Source organism: Bufo gargarizans, chromosome 4, assembly GCF_014858855.1.
Source record: "Bufo gargarizans isolate SCDJY-AF-19 chromosome 4, ASM1485885v1, whole genome shotgun sequence".
NCBI classification, from domain to species: domain Eukaryota; kingdom Metazoa; phylum Chordata; class Amphibia; order Anura; family Bufonidae; genus Bufo; species Bufo gargarizans.
Window position 1 is genome coordinate 517,681,595 of NC_058083.1, and position 22,009 is coordinate 517,703,603.

The 22,009-nt window shown below is 46.2% G+C and overlaps 1 pseudogene; it reads right to left on the minus strand.

The window, feature by feature from the left end:
• The window catches only part of LOC122934011, a 213,912-nt pseudogene that overhangs the window by 166,575 nt on the left and 25,328 nt on the right, over positions 1-22,009 (minus strand).

Consider the following 22,009-nt stretch of genomic DNA (forward strand, 5'->3'; position numbering starts at 1 on the left):
GGCCAAGAGATTGACACCACGTCAGGCCAGATGGGCTCTGTTCTTGTCACGTTTTAATTACGTGGTCTCCTACCTACCCGGTTCCAAGAACATCAGAGCGGATGCCTTATCACGGCAGTACTCCGAGCTGTCCGGGGAGGAGTCGATTCCGACTTCGGTCATACCTCCGAATCAGATCCTGGCCGCCATTCGCACCAGCCTGACCTCTCCCCTGGGTGAGCAGATTTTGGCGGCTCAATCTGGTGCTCCCTCTGGGAGACCCAACGGCAGATGTTTTGTGCCTGAGGAGTTGCGCACTCAGTTGTTGCGAACCTACCATAATTCCAAGGCCGCGGGGCATCCTGGAAAGAATCAGCTGTCCTGGGCTGTTTCACGTCTGTTCTGGTGGCCTTCTCTACGTTCCGACATCGCCGCATATGTAGCGGCATGCTCCGTTTGTGCCCAGAGTAAGTCCCCTCGGCACCTTCCGTTGGGCCTTTTGCAACCCATAGCCACCGGGGAGCGCCCATGGTCACACCTGGGGATGGATTTCATTGTGGACCTCCCTGCATCCCGAGGCCATACGGTCATTCTCATGATTGTGGATCGGTTTTCCAAAATGTGCCACTGTGTTCCTCTCAAGAAGTTACCCTCTGCACAAGAGTTGGCCACGATTTTCGCCAGGGAGGTCTTCCGGTTGCACGGTTTGCCCAAGGAGATTGTGTCGGATCGGGGGAGTCAGTTTGTGTCCAGGTTCTGGCGCGCCTTTTGCTCCCAGTTGGGGATTCATCTCTCTTTCTCCTCGGCCTACCACCCTCAGTCCAATGGGGCCGCAGAACGATCCAATCAGGCCTTGGAGCAATTCCTTCGTTGCTATGTCTCCGATCACCAAGACAATTGGGTTGACCTCCTGCCTTGGGCTGAGTTTGCCAGGAACACGGCGGTGAACTCTTCCTCTGGGACGTCTCCCTTTATGGCCAATTATGGGTTCCAACCTGCCGTGTTACCGGAGGTATTCTCTCCCCAGGATATTCCGGCTGTGGAGGATCACCTTTCCGTCCTACGTGCTTCTTGGGTACAGATCCAGAGGTCCCTTGAGGTCTCTGCGCAGCGCCAGAGACTCCAGGCTGATCGCAGACGAGCGCCCGCTCCTTCCTACCAGATCGGAGACCGTGTATGGTTGTCCACCCGCAACCTCAACCTTCGAGTGCCCACTCCCAAGCTGGCGCCTCGCTTTGTTGGTCCCTTCCGAGTGCTTCGCAGGGTAAACCCGGTAGCCTATGCCCTTGCGCTTCCTCCTGGCATGCGGATCTCCAACGTGTTTCATGTCTCCCTGTTGAAGCCATTGGTGTGTAATCGTTTCACTTCCTCGGTTCCTCGGCCTCGTCCGGTCCAAGTGGGCAATCGTGAGGAGTATGAGGTGAGCAATATCCTGGACTCACGCCTGGTCCGCGGTCGGTTGCAGTTTTTGGTCCATTGGCGTGGTTATGGTCCAGAGGAGCGTTCCTGGGTTCCCTCCGCAGATGTCCATGCTCCTGCCTTGCTCCGAGCCTTCCACGCACGCTTCCCTCAGAAACCGTTCCTTACTCCGCGGAGGAGGGGCCCTTGAGGGGGAGGTACTGTCATGGTCTTACCTTCTTGCTGTTCTCCTTCGTTTGACATGTGCTGGCGGCCATCTTGGTTTCTGGGTTTCTTGTAGCCTCCCACCCTGCGGCTTCTCCTTCCCACTGGGAGGAGCTGGATGCCTAGCTCATATATATAGGAGGTCTGTGGCTTCAGTTCCTTGCTTGGTCCTCCTGTGTGCACATGCTTCTAAGACTGCTGCTGCTTCTGGTTCCTGATCCTGGCCTCGTCTGACTACCCCGCTGGTTCCTGATCCTGGCTTCGTCTGACTACCCTTCTGGTTCCTGATCCTGGCTTCGTCTGACTACCCTTCTGGCTCCTGACCTCTGGCTTCGCAAGACCCTGCTCCGGTTTAGCCATCCGTTTGGACTTTTGCTTACAGCTTGATTTGCAATAAAGCCTTCTTATTTCCACGTATCTCTTGTTGTACGTATGGTTCATGGTTCCTTGACAGTTTTCTTTGTTTTGAATTTCAGTTCCTCATCTCGTTAGCCTCTCTCAGCTGTCATGTAGTTGGACTGATTGCATCCCTTTTTAAATTCCTCCCCATAATGCATTAGTGTGCGGCTTAGACAAATTCCTGGAGTGTGTGTGCATGCTGATCCTATTTTCCTGCCTTCTACAAGATAAGTGCTGTACATTTATTTGTGATTTTCTGTTTGCTGGATCCCAGGTGACCCTGACTCCCTCCGTGTCTAGTGTAGGGAGCCGGTGGTCGTGTCCCCTCACTATTGTAGGGTGTTCAGGTGGTATATAGTCGAGGTACGTGGATATGCGATCATCCACCATTGGGATTTTCGCATAGGCTGAGCAGACAGGGAGAGAGCCAGGTCTGATGCAGGGGTCTCCCTTTTGTTCCTTAGTTTTGGATCCAGTGAGTCATATATTCATTTTGCATTGTCTTGTTTCCTGTACACCTTCCGTGACAGGTGTCTTCTAATTGTAACAGTACTCACAGGTAACTTTAGAACTTCTTTGATCTTCCTGGAGCTGAATGTTGGCTGAGTCCTTGCCATTTTGGCTATTCTTCTATCAATTTGAATGATAGCTTTTCGCTTTCTTCCACGTCTTTCAGGTTTTGGTTGCCATTTTAAAGCATTTGCGATCATTTTAGCTGAGAAGCGTATCATTTTATGCACTTCATTATATGTTTTCCCCTCTCCAATCAACTTTTCATTCAAGGTACGCTGTTCTTCTGAACAATGTCTGGAACGACCAATTTTCCTCTGAATTTCAGAGAGGAATGCACTGTAACCAGCATGTGTTTGCTGCCTTTCTTCCTTAAATAAGGGCAATAATTGCCACCTGTTTTTCAAAGAATGAACGACCTCACTAATTGAACTCCACACTGCTATTATTTTGAACATGCCCCTTTCAATTAGTGATTCAATTACACAAAATCAGCAGCATGCATGGCATGACTGTTGGGTCTGTTGGGTTTCTATTACTCTACTACACCTGCTAGTAAATTATTTGCCATGTAAAAAGATCATTTCTACCAACATCAGTGATTGATTAGGTTAGTAATGTTTGCTATTTCGAACACAACTGTATGTGTGATGGGGGGTTTCTCCCTCTGCGGATACGGCCAAAAGTCGATAAATGAGAGAGATCAGGCTCCTTGTCCCTGTGCCCTGTCGACACAAACGCTCAAATGGGATGGGAAGTGACAACTTAAGCGACCCGAACATGGAGCTCACAAAACGACGGATCTGGAGATAATAAAATCTCTCAGTCGTCGGTAAGTTTGATTGGTCTTGGAGTTGTGCAAATGATTTTAACATAAGATCGCTATAGTCAACAATATCCACTAGGCGGAAGAGACCCAACAACGACCAGACATGGACCATAGGAGCACTCAGGATGGAGGGAATTGCTGGGTTGAGAAGGAAAGAGGTCATAGAAGAATGTTGAGAAGCTAAAGCGAATTGCGCGTGACAGGTGTCCCATATGTGTTTAGTAAAGGCCGTAGGCCCCAAAAGGATAGTGTAAGGGGTGACGGGAGCCTGCTGCCACAACAGGGCGTTCGGATGGGCCGAAGCCATCCAGAGTTTTTCAATCTCCACCCATTTGGTGTAAGCCTGTTTGGACGCCCAAAAAGGGAACCCACGTAGATGGGAAGCCCAATAGTAATGGGTGATATTAGGGATCGATAGGCCACCTTTATTTGCGGCTGTGAGTGATGGCATTTACCTTGCCATATAAAATTAAAAATCGCCTGTTGAAGGGTACGTAGTTCTGACAAGGGGACTCTAACTGGGAGGGTCTTAAAGTAATACAATAGTTTTGGGAGGAGGGACATTTTCATCGCTGCTACGCGGCCTAGTATCGACATATATAAGGGCTTCCATTTTACAAGAAGGGACTTAAGTTCTCGGAAGAGGGGAGGGAAGTTTTTGAGTACAGTGAAGTGTATGTGGGGGTGATATGGACCCCTAAGTATTTCAGTTTGGTGTCGGACCATCAATATGAGAAATTGCTTTGGAGTAGAGTTAGAACCTATGCGGGAATAAGGACTGGTAGGGCCTCTGTCTTGGAAGCGTTAATCTTATAACCTGAGAGGTCACCATAGTGGGTTAGGGCCTTATGCAGATTAGGTAACGAGACGTGGGGGTTGGTTAAGGTGGAGAACGTCATCTGCGTCCGGAGAAATCTTGAATTCCTTATCTCGCACTTTAAGTCCCTGGACCTCAGGATTCAATCGGATGTGGGCCGCGAGAGGTTCGATGCATAGGGCGAATATAAGAGGCGAAAGCGGGCAGCCCTAACGAGTGCCGTTGGAGATGTTGAATGGGGTAGAGGAGCTAAGGGGTAGTTTAGTGGAATAAAGGTTGATAATAGCGTGTAGAAAGGGCCCCGTGATAGAGTTGAGAGTTTCAAACAAAAAGACCAATCTAGCCGATCGAAAGCATTTTCTGCATCAAGGCTCAAAATAACCGTGGGGGTCAGGGTGCACGTTGCTATGTCAATTAAATTATCAATCCGGCGAGTGTTATCTCCAACTTGACGGTAGGGAATGAACCCAACTTGGTCTTTGTGGACCAGGCTGGGGAGCCATACATTCAAGCGGGTGGCCAGGATACGAGTGAAGATCTTAAGGTCTGCATTAAGAAGGGATATCGGTCTATAATTAGCGCAGTCCTGAGGATCCTCACCCGCCTTGGGAATGACCACAATATGAGATGTCAGCATGGACGGCGGGATTGGAGAATCTTGCAGGAAAGAGTTGAGCAAGTCCAGGAGATGGGGGGAAGTTCTGAGTGAAGCGTTTTGTAATATAGGTCTGTGAACCCATCAGGTCCTGGGGATTTGCCTTTAGGGAGGGCTTTGATCAATCTCCAAGTTCTTTGGTCGATATGGGGGTGTTCAGGGAGGCGGCCGCCTCAGGGGTAAGCTTGGGTAGTTTACAAGAGGATAGATAATTTTGAATACGAAGTGTTGGGGATGTATGCGTATGTTTGTCAGTGAGGTTATAAAGCTTGGAATAATAGTCACAAAATATTGGGCAATTACGTCAGGATGAAATTGGGGACAGCCAGCAGTGTCTTTCAATGCTTGTGGGGTGCGCTTGGCGGCTGAGTCTCATAGTTGACAGGCTAGTTTAGTCTGTGCTTTATTACCTTTCTCATAGAATTTATGCTTTGAGTAGAGCATCATACGTTCCACATTGTGCATTGCAATATCCTTTAATTTCGCTCGGGCCTCCACAAGGTCTCGGAGAAGGGAGAGGCTTGGTCAGTCGGGACTGTAAAGACTAAATTTTTGCTGTGAGTTCCCGGACTCTAAATGTTCTGTTCTTGTTGAGTCATGATGCCAATGCAACACATTGGCCCCTGACTACGGCCTTGTGGGCCTCCCAGAGCATAGCTTGGGATGAGGCCGAACCAGCCTTTTCTCCAAAGAACGTGCGGATGTATCCTGCAATGTCCTCTCGAGTGAGCAGCGATTTCAATAGAGAATTGTTTAAGCGCCAGTGACAGGAGCGTCGTGGCTTAAGTTGGGAGGAAAGGGTGAGGGTGACCGGGGCGTGATCCGACCAGGAGATAGGCCCAATGGAGACATCGCTCATAATCTTGAGGGTCATAGCATTGCCCAAAAAATAGTCTATCCGGGTGTGCAATTTATGAGGGGGAGAGTAGAAAGTGAATGTTCTACTTGTGGGGTTGTCTACCCTCCATAAGTCATAGAGGGCGTATCTCCTGATCACAGCACAAAAATCCCAGGCCAGGCGTACCTGGGTCAAAGAGGGGTGGGGGGGGGCAGAGAGGAGGGACTGCCAGTCTGCGATTTCGTAAAAAAGCATATTAAAGTCCCCGCCCAAAATCCACGCGGCCGGTGATAGTCTTTGAAGTTTACTGAGGACCCGACGCACAAACTGAAGTTGGGAGGTATTAGGGGTGTATACAGTACAAAGAATGATAGGGCGGCTCTGATATGATCCTTCTAAAATGACATAGCAGCCTGCTGGGTCTAAGTGGGAGGAGGTTATGGAAATGGGGCAGGCGGACGATAATAGTATGGCTACACCTGCTTTTCTGCGACTATGGCTGGCTACGTAGGTATGTGGATAGTGGTGTTTGGCAAAAGCAAAGGAACCCGTCTGGTCGAAGTGGGTCTCCTGGAGGAAGGCCACGTCTGCCCTCAGATTGCGGAGTTCTCGGAGAACTAAGCGTCTCTTGGTATTGGAGCCCAGCCCCTTAACGTTCAAGGTGACACACCTGACCATTGTAGTGATGAAGAGTAACAATGTGTCTTACACGCCTCATAGGTAGGGGCTGTGCACCTGGAGATATTCACGGTGGAGAAGGAGCTTTCTCTAATCCGTACCCTGTGGGGAAAAATAAAAGAGGAAGGGGGTTCTAGGAAACAATAGGGAGTGGGGAGACGCAGACACCACAATACTACACAAAATAAAAACCAGGAAAACAGTCAAGACTGTATTTGTATAAGTAACAGACTAATCAATAAAACTGGTCTGTGGAGGAACCAAACCAGCCGGACCTAAAGTCCGCAGGGTGGACTTACTAAGCCCCACTGTCTGGGGACCGAACAAGTCACGTCCCAGGAGGGGGGGAGAGGACCTGAACAGAACCAGCAGGTCAACAACAATAATAAGAAAATACCAGACGTGAGCAACACACGGCTGTAACGCCACCATTACGTAATTCCGGGCCTTGAGCAAAATATGAGTATATTTAGAGCCCTAAAGTAAAGGTGAAACAAACAGTGAATGATCAGGTACAGAGGAGGGTCCCTCAGCGATGAGGAGTGGCTCCCCTGATTTCTAGGGATGCCAGTCTGGATGCAGGAGGTGTTCTTTTAGGATCAGCAGACCCCACAACGGGTGAAGGTAGTAAGCGTCGCTTGGGTCCACTTGTATCCTGCCAAACCAGAGGAGTAGACCGGAGGGAGGTAATGAGCTCCCAGTCAGATAGGTTAGGTACTGGTATGTCCAGCGCAGGACAAAATGGATCAAGGTCAGCATGAGTGCGCAAGATCACTGTGCGGCCATTCATCCGGGCGTTTAAGGCGAAAGGAAACCCCCAATGGTATGGGATTTGGCCGTCTCTTAGGGCGTCCAGTAAAGGGCGAAGGTGTCAACGCTTTTGCAGCGTGATCCATGACAGGTCTTGAAAAAGCTGAACCCGGACCCCATGAATGTCCAGGATTCGAGAGTTTCTGACTTTCGCCATTATTGCCTCTTTCCAGGTGAAATCATGAACACAGCATATAATGCCCCTGGGATGGGGGGTGAACCCTTTGGGTCGGAGGGCTCTGTCCAACTTAGTAGTGCGGGACGGGGGGTCCCCCATAATTTTTTTGAAGTGCTCGTCCAGGATTCCCTGTATATCCTCCTCCCCTACGGATTCTGGGAGGCCACGGCCCCTGATGTTATTCCTCCATCCATGGTTATCTAGGTCTTCTACGTGACACTGTAACTCGCGGAGACCTGCATTCTGTGAGGACACTGAGGTATGGAGTTGGGGCACATAGGACCGTGTAGATTCGTGTTCCTTCTCAAGGGATTCCACCCGGGCGGCAATAGAGTGCAGATCGCGTCTGACCGCTGAAATTTCGGAGCGGCATTTGGCGGTGACCTCATTGACCAGGACTTGGAAGTCCCCTTTAGTGGGCAGTTGGGAGAGTATGGGAGCCCAGTCCACATGGGAGGGGCCGCTGGGGGATTCGCAGCCAGAATGCGGAGAAATAGCCGGGGTAGGTGCAGCATACCGCTGCATAGAGCGGGTAGCTCCTATGTCGTCCTCCAGTTTTGCATGGAGGAAAGGGTGACAGACGGCTCTGCCGAGGTGATATGTGCCTCCAGGGGTCCCCTTCTGTTGGGAAAAAGAGCCAGGGTGAGGGTGTTTGCGGGGGGTCTGGTTAATGCAATTGTGCACAGACCTGGGGGAGGGGCTCCCCGGACTCCTCCGGCTCAGCATGTGCGGGCGCCATCTTGGATGCTGAAAATCCCTGCTGGGCCTAGGTCGCAGGTGGCGTTGAAGAGACCATATGCTGGGAAGCTGTAGGAGGATCGCGGTTCCCTGGGGTCCTGCAGCACTGTGGGAGCGCGGCGGTAAGGGCCGTCGGGCCTGTCAGAAGTGAGCGCAGGACGAAATCCTGAAGGGTGCCCCGATGTGGTAAGTCCGCTGGGGGGTAGGGCCCCTTGTGAGGGCTTCTTGGGTAATTTTTTACTAATAAGGAGGGCAATGTAGCAGGCTCAGGGCGGCTGAAGTAGCGGCTTGGTGGCGGAGCTCAGCGCTTATACGTCCTGCTCCATTCGCTGCTAGGCCACGTCCCCCGTGAACGATGCTTTAGGCGAGTCAGGGATATACTTTTTTTTAGTTAGAGCCCAGCCAGGCAGGTGTTTATTTTGTATGATTTGTGTTTGTTTTGCTAAGGTGCCAAATAAAAGCCATGTTTGGACCTTAAACTTGGTGTCTGGTAAAGATACTTGTGTGAATGACCCCCGGAGAAGAGCTAACCCCTCACAGATACCACACAGTACTAATGCCCACCTTGTGGCCCCTTTATTGTACTTATGCCCACCATGTGGCCCTTTCAGTAAATTTATTTGTGTGTAACCAGTGATGGCCAGTCCACCCGCGAACATGTGCGAGCTGCCATCTTAACTGACAAGTCCGGCGAGGCACAGGTAAGTCCTGTGGTCTCCGGGTGCAGGCAGTTCCAAGAACAGCCCGATGAAGGCCCCCGGAGGCTGTTCTTGGAACTGCCTGCTCCCGGAGACCACATTTCATTTCAGACCGACTCGTGCACAGGTAAGGACTTACCTGTGCCTGGCCGAACTTGTCAGTTAAGATTGCAGCTCGCACGTGTTTGCGGGCGAACATGCGAACTTGCCATAACTGTGTGTAACCAGCAGTTATGGTTGCGTTCATGACCACGTTCAAGTAAAAAAATAAGTTTTTTCGCAAAGCTGGTGTTTGAGTTCATTTCCTTGTTTGTCCTCATGGCAAAACCAAAAGAGCCTTTTGTGGCTGAAATGTTGATGGTTTTAAAAAGGTTGTGCGCCTTTTTTGTTTTTGGCAGCCCCCTCTTCTAAGCAGACCTGCAAAGGGGAGCACACTTACTCGGTACTGGGTCCCGACTCTTTTACTCTCTGGCCTTAGCTGCATTGCTCAGGTCCCCCGCTGCCAAAAGCCACTTTGCAGCAAATTGCTAGCCACAACATTGATCTGCTCATCTTACATCATATGCCCAATTGTCATGATGCAAGGGCAGCAGGTCACCACTGCGGCCAGCAGTGGGTTCAAAGTTTATAATGACAGCGGGGACCCGAGCAAGGAAGCTGGTGCGTCGGTACGTTTCCCTATGCAGATCTGCCTGGAAAGTTCAAAAGTTTCCGCTGCAGTGCACGGATTCCTCTCCTGAGTACTGCACGCTTTGGTGAAAGAACTTCCCAAGTCAAACACTGAACATTTGGAGTGGTGCATGGGAATCAAACTGTGAATTGTAAAACATTTTTCTTAGCAAAGCTAAATATAGCGATGAGATGGATGGAAGGAGACTCCCTCGCTTGGCTCGGTGGTGTAATATTGTTAATATTAAAGGATCATTTTCAAAAACAAAAATGGTGTAATTTACTTACAGCGATATGCCAGATTTTGGAGTAAAGAAAGTCAAGACAATACTTTATCACTCAGACATTTTTTCACTCTCCTCGCCACTAGGGCATGGCCTGGCTGGCAAGTTGGCCCTGGCACATTCGCAAACATTTACACTAATTTCAGGTGTAAAAGTTATCTAAAATTTACTCCACTCAGAGAGTGGAATAGAATTTCACTTCAGACGCACACTGCCAGAGTATACGCCTAAGTTAGGTGATGAAGAGTATGTTTTGTGATAAATTAGGCACATCCTTCGGCAGTGTAGCGGCTATCAAAGACCAGAGTAAAAAGTCTCTTTGATAAGTGACCCTCAAAGTGTCCTAAAAAATTCCACAACGTCCTGGATCCATGGTGGAAGTCTCCCCTCACCATTTGCACACACAGTGACCACCAACACTCGGAAGGTTCTGGGGAATCATGTGACGGATGCCCTGATTACAGCGCAGGGTAATTTACCGTATTTTTCCGCTTTTTAAGATGCACTTTTTTCCCTCAAAAGTGGAGGGAAAAAGTCAGTGCGTCTTATAAACGAAAGGTGACCCCAAATGTGCAGGCTGCAGCAGCTCAGCTCTCACTAATGGCTCCTGAGCTGCCATGAAACTGTGGGAGGACGGACGGGACTTAGAGAGAGGGAGGGTGGGCGGACGGGACTTGGAGGGAGGGAGGGAGGCAGGTGGGACTTAGCGTAGGCTGGCAGCACAAGTTCGCTTTTAGTGAAGCCTCCAGCCTGCGCATACATCGCTGCACTAAGCAGCACCTGACAGTTGGGCGGGCTGGCGGCTTCAATAAATGCTAAATGATGCCGGCAGCCGCGCTTCCGGTCATTACATTCACTATCATTGGGCGGACTGGCGGCTTCTCTGTATGTGCTGTACTGCCACCAGATCGCACGTCCTTTACTCAAAGCAGCAGGAGGATACCCTTCTCCACTGTGCTGCCTGGCCATCCAGCTGATTGAGTGGATGTGTGGATTCCTATGGATGAGGGGGGTTATAGTCATATTTAAAATAGACACATGTCAACGATAGAACGGTCCCTGGAGAGTGTTCATTTTAAATATGACTAGGACCCCCCCCCTCATCCATAGGAATCCACCCATATACTGCACTATATAGGTGGATTCCTATGGATGAGGGGGGGTTATACGGTACATATCAGTTCTCGAAAGCTAATACTGGTACAGTCCCTGGACAGTGTTCATATTTAATGTGACTATAACTCCCCTCATCCTTAAGAATACACCAATGTACAGTACATCAGTGTATTCTTTAGGATGATGGGGGTTATAATCAAATTACATTATCATCCACAGATTCACCATTAGTTCAAAACTCACCAAAACAACACCATCTGGTTAAAAATATTTTATTTGCTTAATTTCCTCCTAAAAAACCTAGGTGCGTCTTATAAAGCGATAAATACGGTACTTTGTTTCACAAAGTACTTCACTTAACATTACTCAGGACCTGAGCGCATGCATTACATTTGTGTATCTTGGGATTTGGTGATGCAAAAACATTTTCTAATTTTAAAAAAAATTAAGCTTTTTATTGTGCAACAGTAGTAAAGCTTTTTAAAAAACGATGTATTTGGTATCACTATAATCAAATAATGAATAAAGTTATCATATCATTTGTGCCAAAAAATAAATGCTGCAAATTTTATAGCGGATTCTCGGATGCCTAACAAGATCTTCTTTATGGTTACCACTAGTGTTCAGTGAAGCGAACCATCCGAAGTGGAATTCAGTCAGAATTTTAGGAAAAATCAGATTTTAAACAAAGCCGAATTTCCTTGGGCTTTATGATAATGAATCATTTTTCCTAAAATGGCGACTGGAATTGTATTAGAGAAAATGGAAATGTACTCACCTCATCCACTAGCTTGCGCAGAGGCAGTCCGCTCCTCTCTTGACTAAAATAGACCTGATGAAGGACCTGCGCTCAATGTGATGATGTCACTGTGCTCTCCCAGCATGATCACATGGTGAAGTCATCACGCTAAGCCCAGGTCCTTCAGCAGGTATTTTTCAAATCAAGAGCGGAGCGGACAAGCCCCTGTGTGAGCAAATGGAAATGGAAAATGGTCTTATTGATTGATAGGCTGAATAGGCTTTTAACATAGTGATTAATGACAATTTTTTTTAAATCGCTTTTTTCCAGTGTGAATTCTCTGATGACTAACAAGATATGATTTATGAGTAAAACATTTCCCACATTCTGAACATGAAAATGGCTTCTCCCCTGTGTGACGTCTCTCATGTGCAACAAGATGTGATTTACAGTTGAAATGTTTTTCACATTCTGAACATGAAAATGGCTTCTTCCCTGTGTGAATTCTCTCATGTGCAACAAAAGTTGATTTATGAGTAAAACATTTCCCACATTCTAAACAAGAAAATGGCTTCTCCCCTGTGTGAATTCTCTCATGTGCAACAAGAGCTGATTTATCAGTAAAACATTTCTCACATTCTAAACAAGAAAATGGCTTCTCCCCTGTGTGAATTCTCTCATGTACAACAAGATGTGATTTATCAGTAAAACATTTCCCACATTCTAAACAAGAAAATGGCTTTGCCCCTGTGTGAATTATCTGATGGTTAATAAGATACCATTTATCCCTAAAACATTTCCCACATTCTGAACATGAAAATGGCTTCTCCCCTGTGTGAGTTCTCTGATGTCTAACAAGATGTGATTTACGGTGGAAATGTTTTTCACATTCTGAACATGAAAATGGCTTCTCCCCTGTGTGAGTTCTCTGATGTCTAACAAGAGTTGATTTATCAATAAAACATTTCCCACATTCTAAACAAGAAAATGGCTTCTCCCCTGTGTGAGTTCTCTCATGTGCAACAAGATGTGATTTTAAGTCAAAATGTTTTTCACATTCTGAACATGAAAATAGCTTCTCCCCTGTGTGAGTTCTCTGATGTTTACCAAGAGTTGATTTATCAATAAAACATTTCCCACATTCTGAACATGAAAATGGCTTCTCCCCTGTGTGAGTTCTCTGATGTTTACCAAGAGTTGATTTATCAGTAAAACATTTCCCACAATCTGAACATGAAAATGGCTTCTCCCCTGTGTGAGTTATCTGATGTCTAACAAGATGTGATTTTAAGTTAAAATGTTTTTCACATTCTGAACATGAAAATGGCTTCTCCCCTGTGTGAGTTCTTTGATGTATAATAAGATTTGATTTAAATTTACAAAATTTTCCACATTCTGAGCATGAAAGAGCATTCTCCCCTGTGTGACTTAATTGATGTTTAACAAGAGCTGATTTATCAGTAAAACATTTCCCACATTCTAAACAACAAAATGGCTTCTCCCCTGTGTGACTTATCTGATGTTTAACAAGACTTGATTTACCAGTGAAAGATTTCCCACATTCTAAACAAGAAAATGGCTTCTCCCCTGTGTGAATTCTCTGATGTTTAACAAGACTTGATTTACCAGTGAAAGATTTCCCACATTCTAAACAAGAAAATGGCTTCTCCCCTGTGTGACTTCTCTGATGTTTAACAAGACTTGATTTACCAGTGAAAGATTTCCCACATTCTAAACAAGAAAATGGCTTCTCCCCTGTGTGAATTCTCTCATGTGCAACAAGAGTTGATTTTTCAGTAAAACATTTCCCACATTCTAAACAAGAAAATGGCTTTGCTCCTGTGTGAATTCTCTCATGTGCAACAAGAGTTGATTTATCAGTAAAACATTTCCCACATTCTGAACATGAAAACGGCTTCTCCCCTGTGTGAGTTCTCTGATGTCTAACAAGAGTTGATTTACGGTAGAAATGTTTTTCACATTCTGAACATGAAAATGGCTTCTCCCCTGTGTGAGTTCTCTGATGTCTAATAAGATCTTTTTTAAATTTACAACATTTCCCACATTCTGAGCATGAAAGCGCATTCTCCCCTGTGTGACTTCTTTGATGTTTAACACTTCTTCTGTTGCTTTTATTTTGCTTAACAGTCTGTGATGAATCAGAAGATTGAAATCCATCCAAAAGATCAGATAATAGATCTTTGCTGTGAAAGGCTGAGGATACATCTGAGATAATGGCATGCTCTTCATGTGTATTTTCTGTGACACCACACTCATCTGTTCTAAAATCTAACATCAAATGTTTGTCTGAGCTCCTGGTACAGTTATCTGTCAAGAATAAATCTAAGTTTTATAATTTTTTAATAATAGAACCTTAAAATTATATTGCTAATTTATAACATTTCTATATAACAAAAATCCATTCAAATTACAAGTCATGGCGCAAAATTCAATTATAAACTTGTGTGTCCGATCCTACTAGTCGAAACTGATGGTTATGCTTCTTGTACTAATGCTAATTCCCAGGGCCATGTTCAGTTGCAATCAAGTATGAGTTTTCAGGAACTGATTCATGTGAATTTCCTACAGGAATCTCGAACTAGGCAAGATGACCCCAATAGTACCAAAATATCCTCACTTAAAGAGGACCTTTCACTAGTTTAAAAAGTAAAAACTAACTATATCAGTGGGCAGAGGGTGTTGTACTGGACGGATTTTTTGTATTAGGCGTGTCCCTTGCTGCAGCGCTGGCCAATCGCAGCGCACAGCTCCTAGCCTGGGAGTCCCAGGCTATGAGCTGTGCGCTACGATTGGCCAGCGCTGCAGTAAGGGAAAACCCTAATACAAAAACTCCGCCCAGTACAAAAGAAGAGGCTGCAGAAACCGGAGCGGCGCCCAGACATACTAGTAAGTGCAGGGGGACCCCTGGGCGCCGCTCTGCCCACTGATATAGTTAGTTTTTACTTTTTAAACTAGTGAAAGGTCCTCTTTAAGGTCTCTAACAAAGACTTTTATCCGGTACAGTTGAGGTCTTTTGCCTTAGATCGATATCAGGAATTGGTAGAAAGAGACCTCTGCTCACTGTATGATTCTACCAAATATGTGGCACCTGGTACTTCTTATCACAAACATGAGAATTTATGTCACAGTGAAAGGGGGGCTCCTAAAAGTCTAAAAGAGATGCATAATATAAATCATTAAAGAGGCTGACAAGGGAGGAGCGGTTGTCATCTTCGATATTGGCGTCTATAAATCCCAGGTATTATCCATGTTAAATGACCCTGACACCTATACATGTCTATCTGGCAACTCTCTCCTCCCTTTTCAGTCCAAAATGGTCAGCATTCTGACTTTGGGATTAGAAAAGGGCTTTCTCACTAAAAAGGAGTATGACTACATCTATGTACAACATCCCATTGTGTCGAGTTTTCACGCACTTCCGAAAGTGCATAAGGGAGGCTTTCCTCCTCCCTTACGTCCTATAGTGGCAGGAATCGGTTCTTTCTCCGAGAGACTTTCGGAGTGGATCGATTCTCTGCTACAACCACTTATTTCGCAAATTCCAGGCTTTCTCAGGGATACTGGGTCTGTGTTGCAGGCATTCTCGGACTTCAAATGGAGGCCTGGATTTGCCTGGATCACAGCAGATGTCACTGCTTTATATACCAGCATTCCGCATAATTTAGCCCTGGTATCCCTTCGCTGGTTCCAGATACAGTGATTATTCAGATAGGCTCCAAGAATATATGGTTATAGTGGTGGAGTTCTTCCTCCTGCACAATTTTTTTATGTTCGATTCTGTTTTCTATCTACAGATTTCGGGGGTGTCGATGGGGGCCAAATTCTCTTCCTCCATAGCCATTATTTTCATGGCATGGTGGTCTATTTTGGTGGTCTAGTGCAGTATTATGGTCGCTACATCGATGACCCGCTGATTGTATGGTCTGGTGATGTGGCGGCCATACCACTGTTCCTTGACTACATTAATTCATGTGTGGAGTCTCCTCTCATTTAGCCTCCAACATCATAGCATACATATATGCTTTTTAGATTTGTGTTTGGAGGGGGACTGCGCAACTTCCCAAGTTATCACCACCACATATAGAAAGGAACTAGCAGGTAACACGATCTTGCAAGCCTCTCCGTGTCACCCGACCTCACACAATACTCAACATCCCTAAGGGTGAATTAATTTGAGCCCGCCGCAACTGTTCGAACTACTTATTTGTTCGCACGAGAAGCAAAAGATATTACAGACAGGCTGACTGGCAGGACCTATTCTTATAAATCTGTTGCCTCTTTTGTCACTGAAGTTTTAGCCATGGACAGGGTTTCCCTGGTTTTTCCAGAATAAAAATTATTGCCCCAGGTGGATGCCACATCTAAACGCAGATGCGGTTTTACCTCCTTTGTGACACAATACAGCTTGGAATATGGTAACACTGTAGTGGATAGCTCACCACCTCTCCAGACAGGAACTGGTGCTCTAGCCTAAAAACTGATCACCCAATCAGTAAAGTGAGTAATGGAATAAGATAATATAAGGCTGGCACTCAAATATGTGGTTCATATGAAAAGTGGCAATTTATTAAAACACTTATATTAAAATCAGCATTTAATCCAAGATAAAAGGAGATGCACTAAAATACAATCACTTACAATAAAAAGATAAATAGAAAAAATAAATGAAGAAAAAAAGAGAACACGCAGGATAAATGCACACCGGTGGTGCCGTCTCTTGCAATCAGAGATGCACTAGAGATTTCCCTTAATTGTATCAGGGTAGATATATATCTCTCTGCTATATCATCCACAGGGAGATTATTTAGAACAGTCACTTTATCGTATGTGGCCGTGTCCTCCTTAAAGTGTTCCCTTCATTCAGGGCAATCAATCGTCCGGATATCGGCCCTGTGGCCGTATAACAATACAAGGAGAAACAGGATTGAACGGATCAAACAGGCTATTCCCGCGAGACAACCACCAGCGTGGTACGGAAGTATCGAACGAGGACGCCAAACAGCGAAAGAAGACGGCGGCGCAGTGTGGCTTGAGAGAGGGATTCTCCAACCATCGGCCCCGATCTATACGGGTAAGATATACGTTTATGCCTCACTCGCCACCTGTAGCCTTGTACTAACATCAGCTGGAACAATATATCTTCTCTTTGAGATTGTATTGTTATATCATCCCAGCGTTTTTTTTTTCTCTTTTTTTTCTTCGTGTATTTTTTCTATTTATCTTTTTATTGTAAGTGATTGTATTTTAGTGCATCTCCTTTTATCTTGGATTATATGCTGATTTTAATATGTGTTTTAATAAATTGCCACTTTTCATATGAACCACATATTTGAGTGCCAGCCTTATTTTATCTTATTCCACAGCTTGGAATATGATCGCATATGCAAAATCATCAAGAAATACCTTCCACTGTAATCATGCGATAATCAGTGGATGGATATTGTCGCGGAGGGAGTAAAATGTATAGCAAGAAGGGCTCCAACTCTGGGCAATTTTCTGAGCCCTAGTCTGTTCTCTGAAAAATTTGTGCAAAGATCAACTTGGCTTAATAACAAGGGCAGTTACAAATGTGGCCATGCCAAATGTATTTATTGTGATCATACCAGACCGACTAAGAACTTCAGATCTGCTGCTAACAATAAGGAATCCACTATACAGTCTTATCTTAATTGCAATACAAAGTTCACAGTTTACTTGATAACGTGCAAACTTTGCCAGTTGCAATATGTAGGGTGTACCACAAGGGTGTAGCAGATTTCGGATGTTTCAGATTACAAAAATCGCAACGTGTCTGCTGTCAGTACACACTTTGCGATTTTACATGGAGGCGATACTTCCAATCTAGTGGTTCAAGGAATCAAGCGAGTTTTCCTTCCCACTAAAGGGGGTGATCATAGGAGGAAATTACTAAATCGAGAGGCATACTAGATCTTTCAGCTGGTTACAAGACAGCCTCAAGGTCTCAACAAAAGGCATGATTTACTTCTACCCTATTAGGGGAGTCTCTCTTGTGCTGTTTTTTCATTTACCTTTATATAGTGCACCTATAGTTTTGCCATTGTTTTTATATTTGTATTGACTGTACACCTGTATAGGTTTGTCTGTCAGCATCTGTGATTTTACTTTTTACATATTCAAGTTGATTAGACATATGTGATTGCACCATGTGTGTTGCTCCTCACGATCATGTGATCGATTGCATGGCTAGCTGTGTGAGCAGCTCATAAGATGCAGTCTCATTAGAAATTCGATATGTCATGAGGAAGGACTGCCATTTGTTTATGGTCTGAAATGCGTAACCGAACTGTTCCGGTTTTTCGAAGATTTAATGCCGCAATAAAGCTACAATTTTTTCCACCACCTTTGAGCTTGATTTCTCTACTTTTCTTGAATCTACTGCTACGCATCCAGGTGCGTCATCCGTGCTCGGCTGGTGAAGGGGAAGGTGAGAGCTGCTGTGTGCTTTAATTTGATCCTCAATTATAAACTAACTATGGGAAAACCGATCACAATCTGACAGTAGACCAGTAGATGATGATGTTAGGTCACCAGGCTGTTCACTTGTATTTTCCACTCTTGTGCTGAAGCCAGCATCTTCATAGGTGATCATTATTATTATTTATTATTAAAGCGCCGTTCATTCCATAGCGGTGTACATATGAGAAGAGGTATACATACATAACAGACAATTGCACTAATCATAAACAAGACTGGTTACAAACTGGTACAGAAGGAGAGAGGGCACTGCCCGTGAGGGCTTACAATCTACATGGTATGGGAGAAGGACACAATAGATGCAGGTGAAGTTGGTCATGGCGGTATAGAAGCAGCAGGGTCACTGGTTGTAGGCTTGTCTGAAGAGGTGGGTTTCCAGAGTATGGGGGATGCACAGGAGAAATCTTGGAGTCGATTGTGGGAAGAGGCGATAAGAGGAGAGGAGAGAAGGAGGTCTTGTGAGGATCGGAGAGTGCGTGTATCGGGAAAGTAGCTCAGAGATGTAGAGAGGGGACAGGTTATGGACGGCCTTGTATGTATTTGTTAGTACTTTGAAGTGAATTCACTGGGCAATGGGGAGCCAGTGAAGGGATTGGCAGAGAAGTAATAGGGTGAGAGGTGCATTAGTCGGGCAGCAGAGTTGAGGATAGATTGGAGGGGTGCGAAAGTGCTAGATGGAAGGCCACAGAGGAGAGTGTTGCAGGAGTCTAGGCGGGAGAAGACTTGTGGGGCACCAACAGAGAGGGAATGAGACAAGGGAGGTGGTGCGGAGTGGGAGATGCTAAACGTCCGGTCTGTGAGGTATGATGTGATCCAGGAGAGAGCCAGGTCAGTGATGCCAAGAGATGAGAGAGTTTGCAACAGAAGGGAGTGGTCAACAGTGTCGAAGGCAGAGGACAGGTCAAGGAGAAGAAGGACAGAGTATTGTTTCTTGGTTTTGGCTGTCAGTAGGTCATTGGTGACTTTGGTAAGGGCAGTCTCAGTCGAGTGGTGGGGTCGGAAGCCGGATTGTAGGCGGTCAAAGAGGGAGCAGGAGGAGAGGTGAGAGGACAGTTCAGAATGGACATGTTGTTCAAGTAGCTTTGAGGTATACGGAAGAAGTGATATGGGGTGATAACTGGACAAAAAAGATGGGTCAAGTGAAGGCTTTTTGGAGGATGGGTGTAAAGGCAAAGGGGAAGACACCAGAGGTTAGTGATAGGTTGAAGAGATAAGTTAGGGCTGGGATAAACACTGTGGTGAGGTTAGGGATGAGGTGGGATGGGATTGGGTCAAGTGCACAGGTGGTGAGATGTGATCTGGAGAATAGAGTGGATAGTATTTCTTCTGTAATGGTGGAGAAGCGGGTTTTGGAAGAAGAGGACCGAACAGTTGTGTAGAGGGTCACAAGGGATCTGCGAGTCAGTGCTATAAGCTGGTGTCCGTCTCACACACTGACCGCTAACTGCACTTAAGCACAAAACACATCAGAAATTGAAGCTGAAAGCCCACCTTCTATCTATCTCACAGATGTAGTAAATATATTATTGCTCATATACCACATACAAATAAATAATGTTGGCATGTACATATAATGCTCTGTTCATATGACATTTATGGGCTCTAACATATACAGTTGCAAGAAAAAGTATGTGAACCCTTTGGAATGATATGGATCCCAGGTAGCGATTAACTTGTCAGTGCCCCTAGAGGTCAGCATTAACAATGACACGAGCGGCATAGGCGACGTATGCGCTGTGACCATTAGCAACTCCGAGAGGGAAGCTACCAGGTCGAAGTCTTGCGACGTTGAGGTGGTTACTAGTAGCGACCAGATGACAGTTGTATCTGACATGACGAGAGTTAAGTGGGGAGACTTCAGTCTAATGTCTGAGACCCATAGCCAGGCCGTGGTAAATGACCTGACATGTCGGTACAGCTGCAAGCAGGAAGATGATTCCTTCCTCTCTATACAGTCCCTAGATATGATAAAGAAAAGACTAGCTGTCTTCACAGAATCACCGAAGAAGGCTGCAGAGGGGTCAAGGAAGGAGACCCCGAAAGACATAAGTGAGATGAAGGGTCTACGGCCTGATATCCAGGTGAAGAGCAAAGGCGCCAAAGAAATACAGAAAACTGCGGTAGACACCGATAAAGTGCTTGAAGGGACTCTGGGTGGAACCCCCACAGGGTCTCCAAAAAAGAATGGTGATACTCCTATATCTGCTGCTGCAGAACCCAGCGAGGAGCAGTTGGACTGGAAGGCCCAAGAGCGGGGCGCTTCCAACAAACTGGTGTAAAAAAAGTAAGAAAAAACTGAAAAAGTTTGACCGGCCCCGGGCTGAAGAGAAATGCATCTTGGCCTAATATGCCGAAGAACATGACCAAGCGAAGGCGGGTGCTCTGGAAAAAGAGACCAAGGCCCTCTCCTTGGCTAGAGCCCTTGAAGAAGCGCAAGAGGAGAGAGATGAGTTTGAAAGGCTGAAGAACGTCTATGAGTTTGAGAAGTCTAAGCAGGGCTCCAGATGGCGACCAAAATGGTCGCCAATGCGACTTAGAATTTACAAATGGCGACAAGACTTTTTAGTCTTGTCGCCATTTGCGACTAGACCCTCCGCGGCAGCTCTGCCGTTGAACAGCGACGGGCACAGTAGATGATAGTTCTCTGCCCCGCCGCCGGTGTTCTTCTCAGTCTGAGTCAGCTTAGTCACAGCACACAATAGCAGAGCCGCTGGCAGCAGGGAGGGGAGGGGCTCGGGAGGAGTGTAATCTAATCCTAGAGTGGAAGCTGCTTCTGCCAGGCCATTCCCTCCCCGCCCACCAACCAATCAGAGCTGAGACAGGCAAGCACTAGCAGCTCTGAGTCACACACTGTACAGGGAGTCTAAGAAAGAATCGAATGAGTCACAGGTGAAAAGAATCTAAAGATCCGACTTAGTGACTCATTTGATTCTTTCTTAGACTCCCTGTACAGTGTGCCCCCCCAACACCCCAGTATAAGAAACATTGGTGGCACAGTGTGCCCCCCCCCCCCCCCAACACCCCAGTATAAGAAACACTGCGCCACCAATGTTAATTATACTGGGTTGTTGGGGGGGGGGGGGGGGGGAATAGTGCACACTGCGCAACCAATGTTTATTATATTGAGGGGGGCACACTGCGCCACCAATGTTTATTATACTGGGGTGTTGGGGGGGGGGGGGTGCATACTGCGCCACCAATGTTTCTTATATTGGGGGGGCGCACTGCGCCACCAATGTTTCATACTGGGGTGTTGGGGCGGCGCACTACGCCACCAATGTTTCTTATATTGGGGGGGCACAATGCGCCACCAATGTTTATTATATTGACATTCTACTATGCATTCTGTATTAAAGAATGCTATTATTTTCCCTTATAACCATGTTATAAGGGAAAATAATACAGCGAATAGACTTTCATCCTAGCAACCATGAGTGAAAATCGCACCGCATCCGCACTTGCTTGCGGATGCTTGCGATTTTCACGCAGCTCCATAAGCTTCTATGGGGCCTGCGTTGCGTGAAAAACGCACAACATAGAGCATGCTGCGATTTTCACGCAACGCACAAGTGATGTGTGAAAAGACCCATAGAAGTGAATGGGTCCGGATTTAGTGCGGGTGTATTCCGGTATTTTGAATGCCAGATCCGGCACTAATACATTACTATGGGAAAAAATGCTGGATCCGGCATTCAGGCAAATCTTCAGTTTTTTTCGCCGGAGATAAAATCGTAGCATGCTGCGGTTTTATCTTTTGCCTGATCAGTCAAAATGACTGAACTGAAGACCTCCTGATGCATCCTGAACGGATTTCTCTCCATTCAGAATGCATGGGGATATGCCTGATCAGTTCTTTTCTGGTATAGAGCCCCTAGGACGGAACTCTGTGCCGGAAAAGAAAAACGCTAGTGTGAAAGTACCCTAAAATATTAA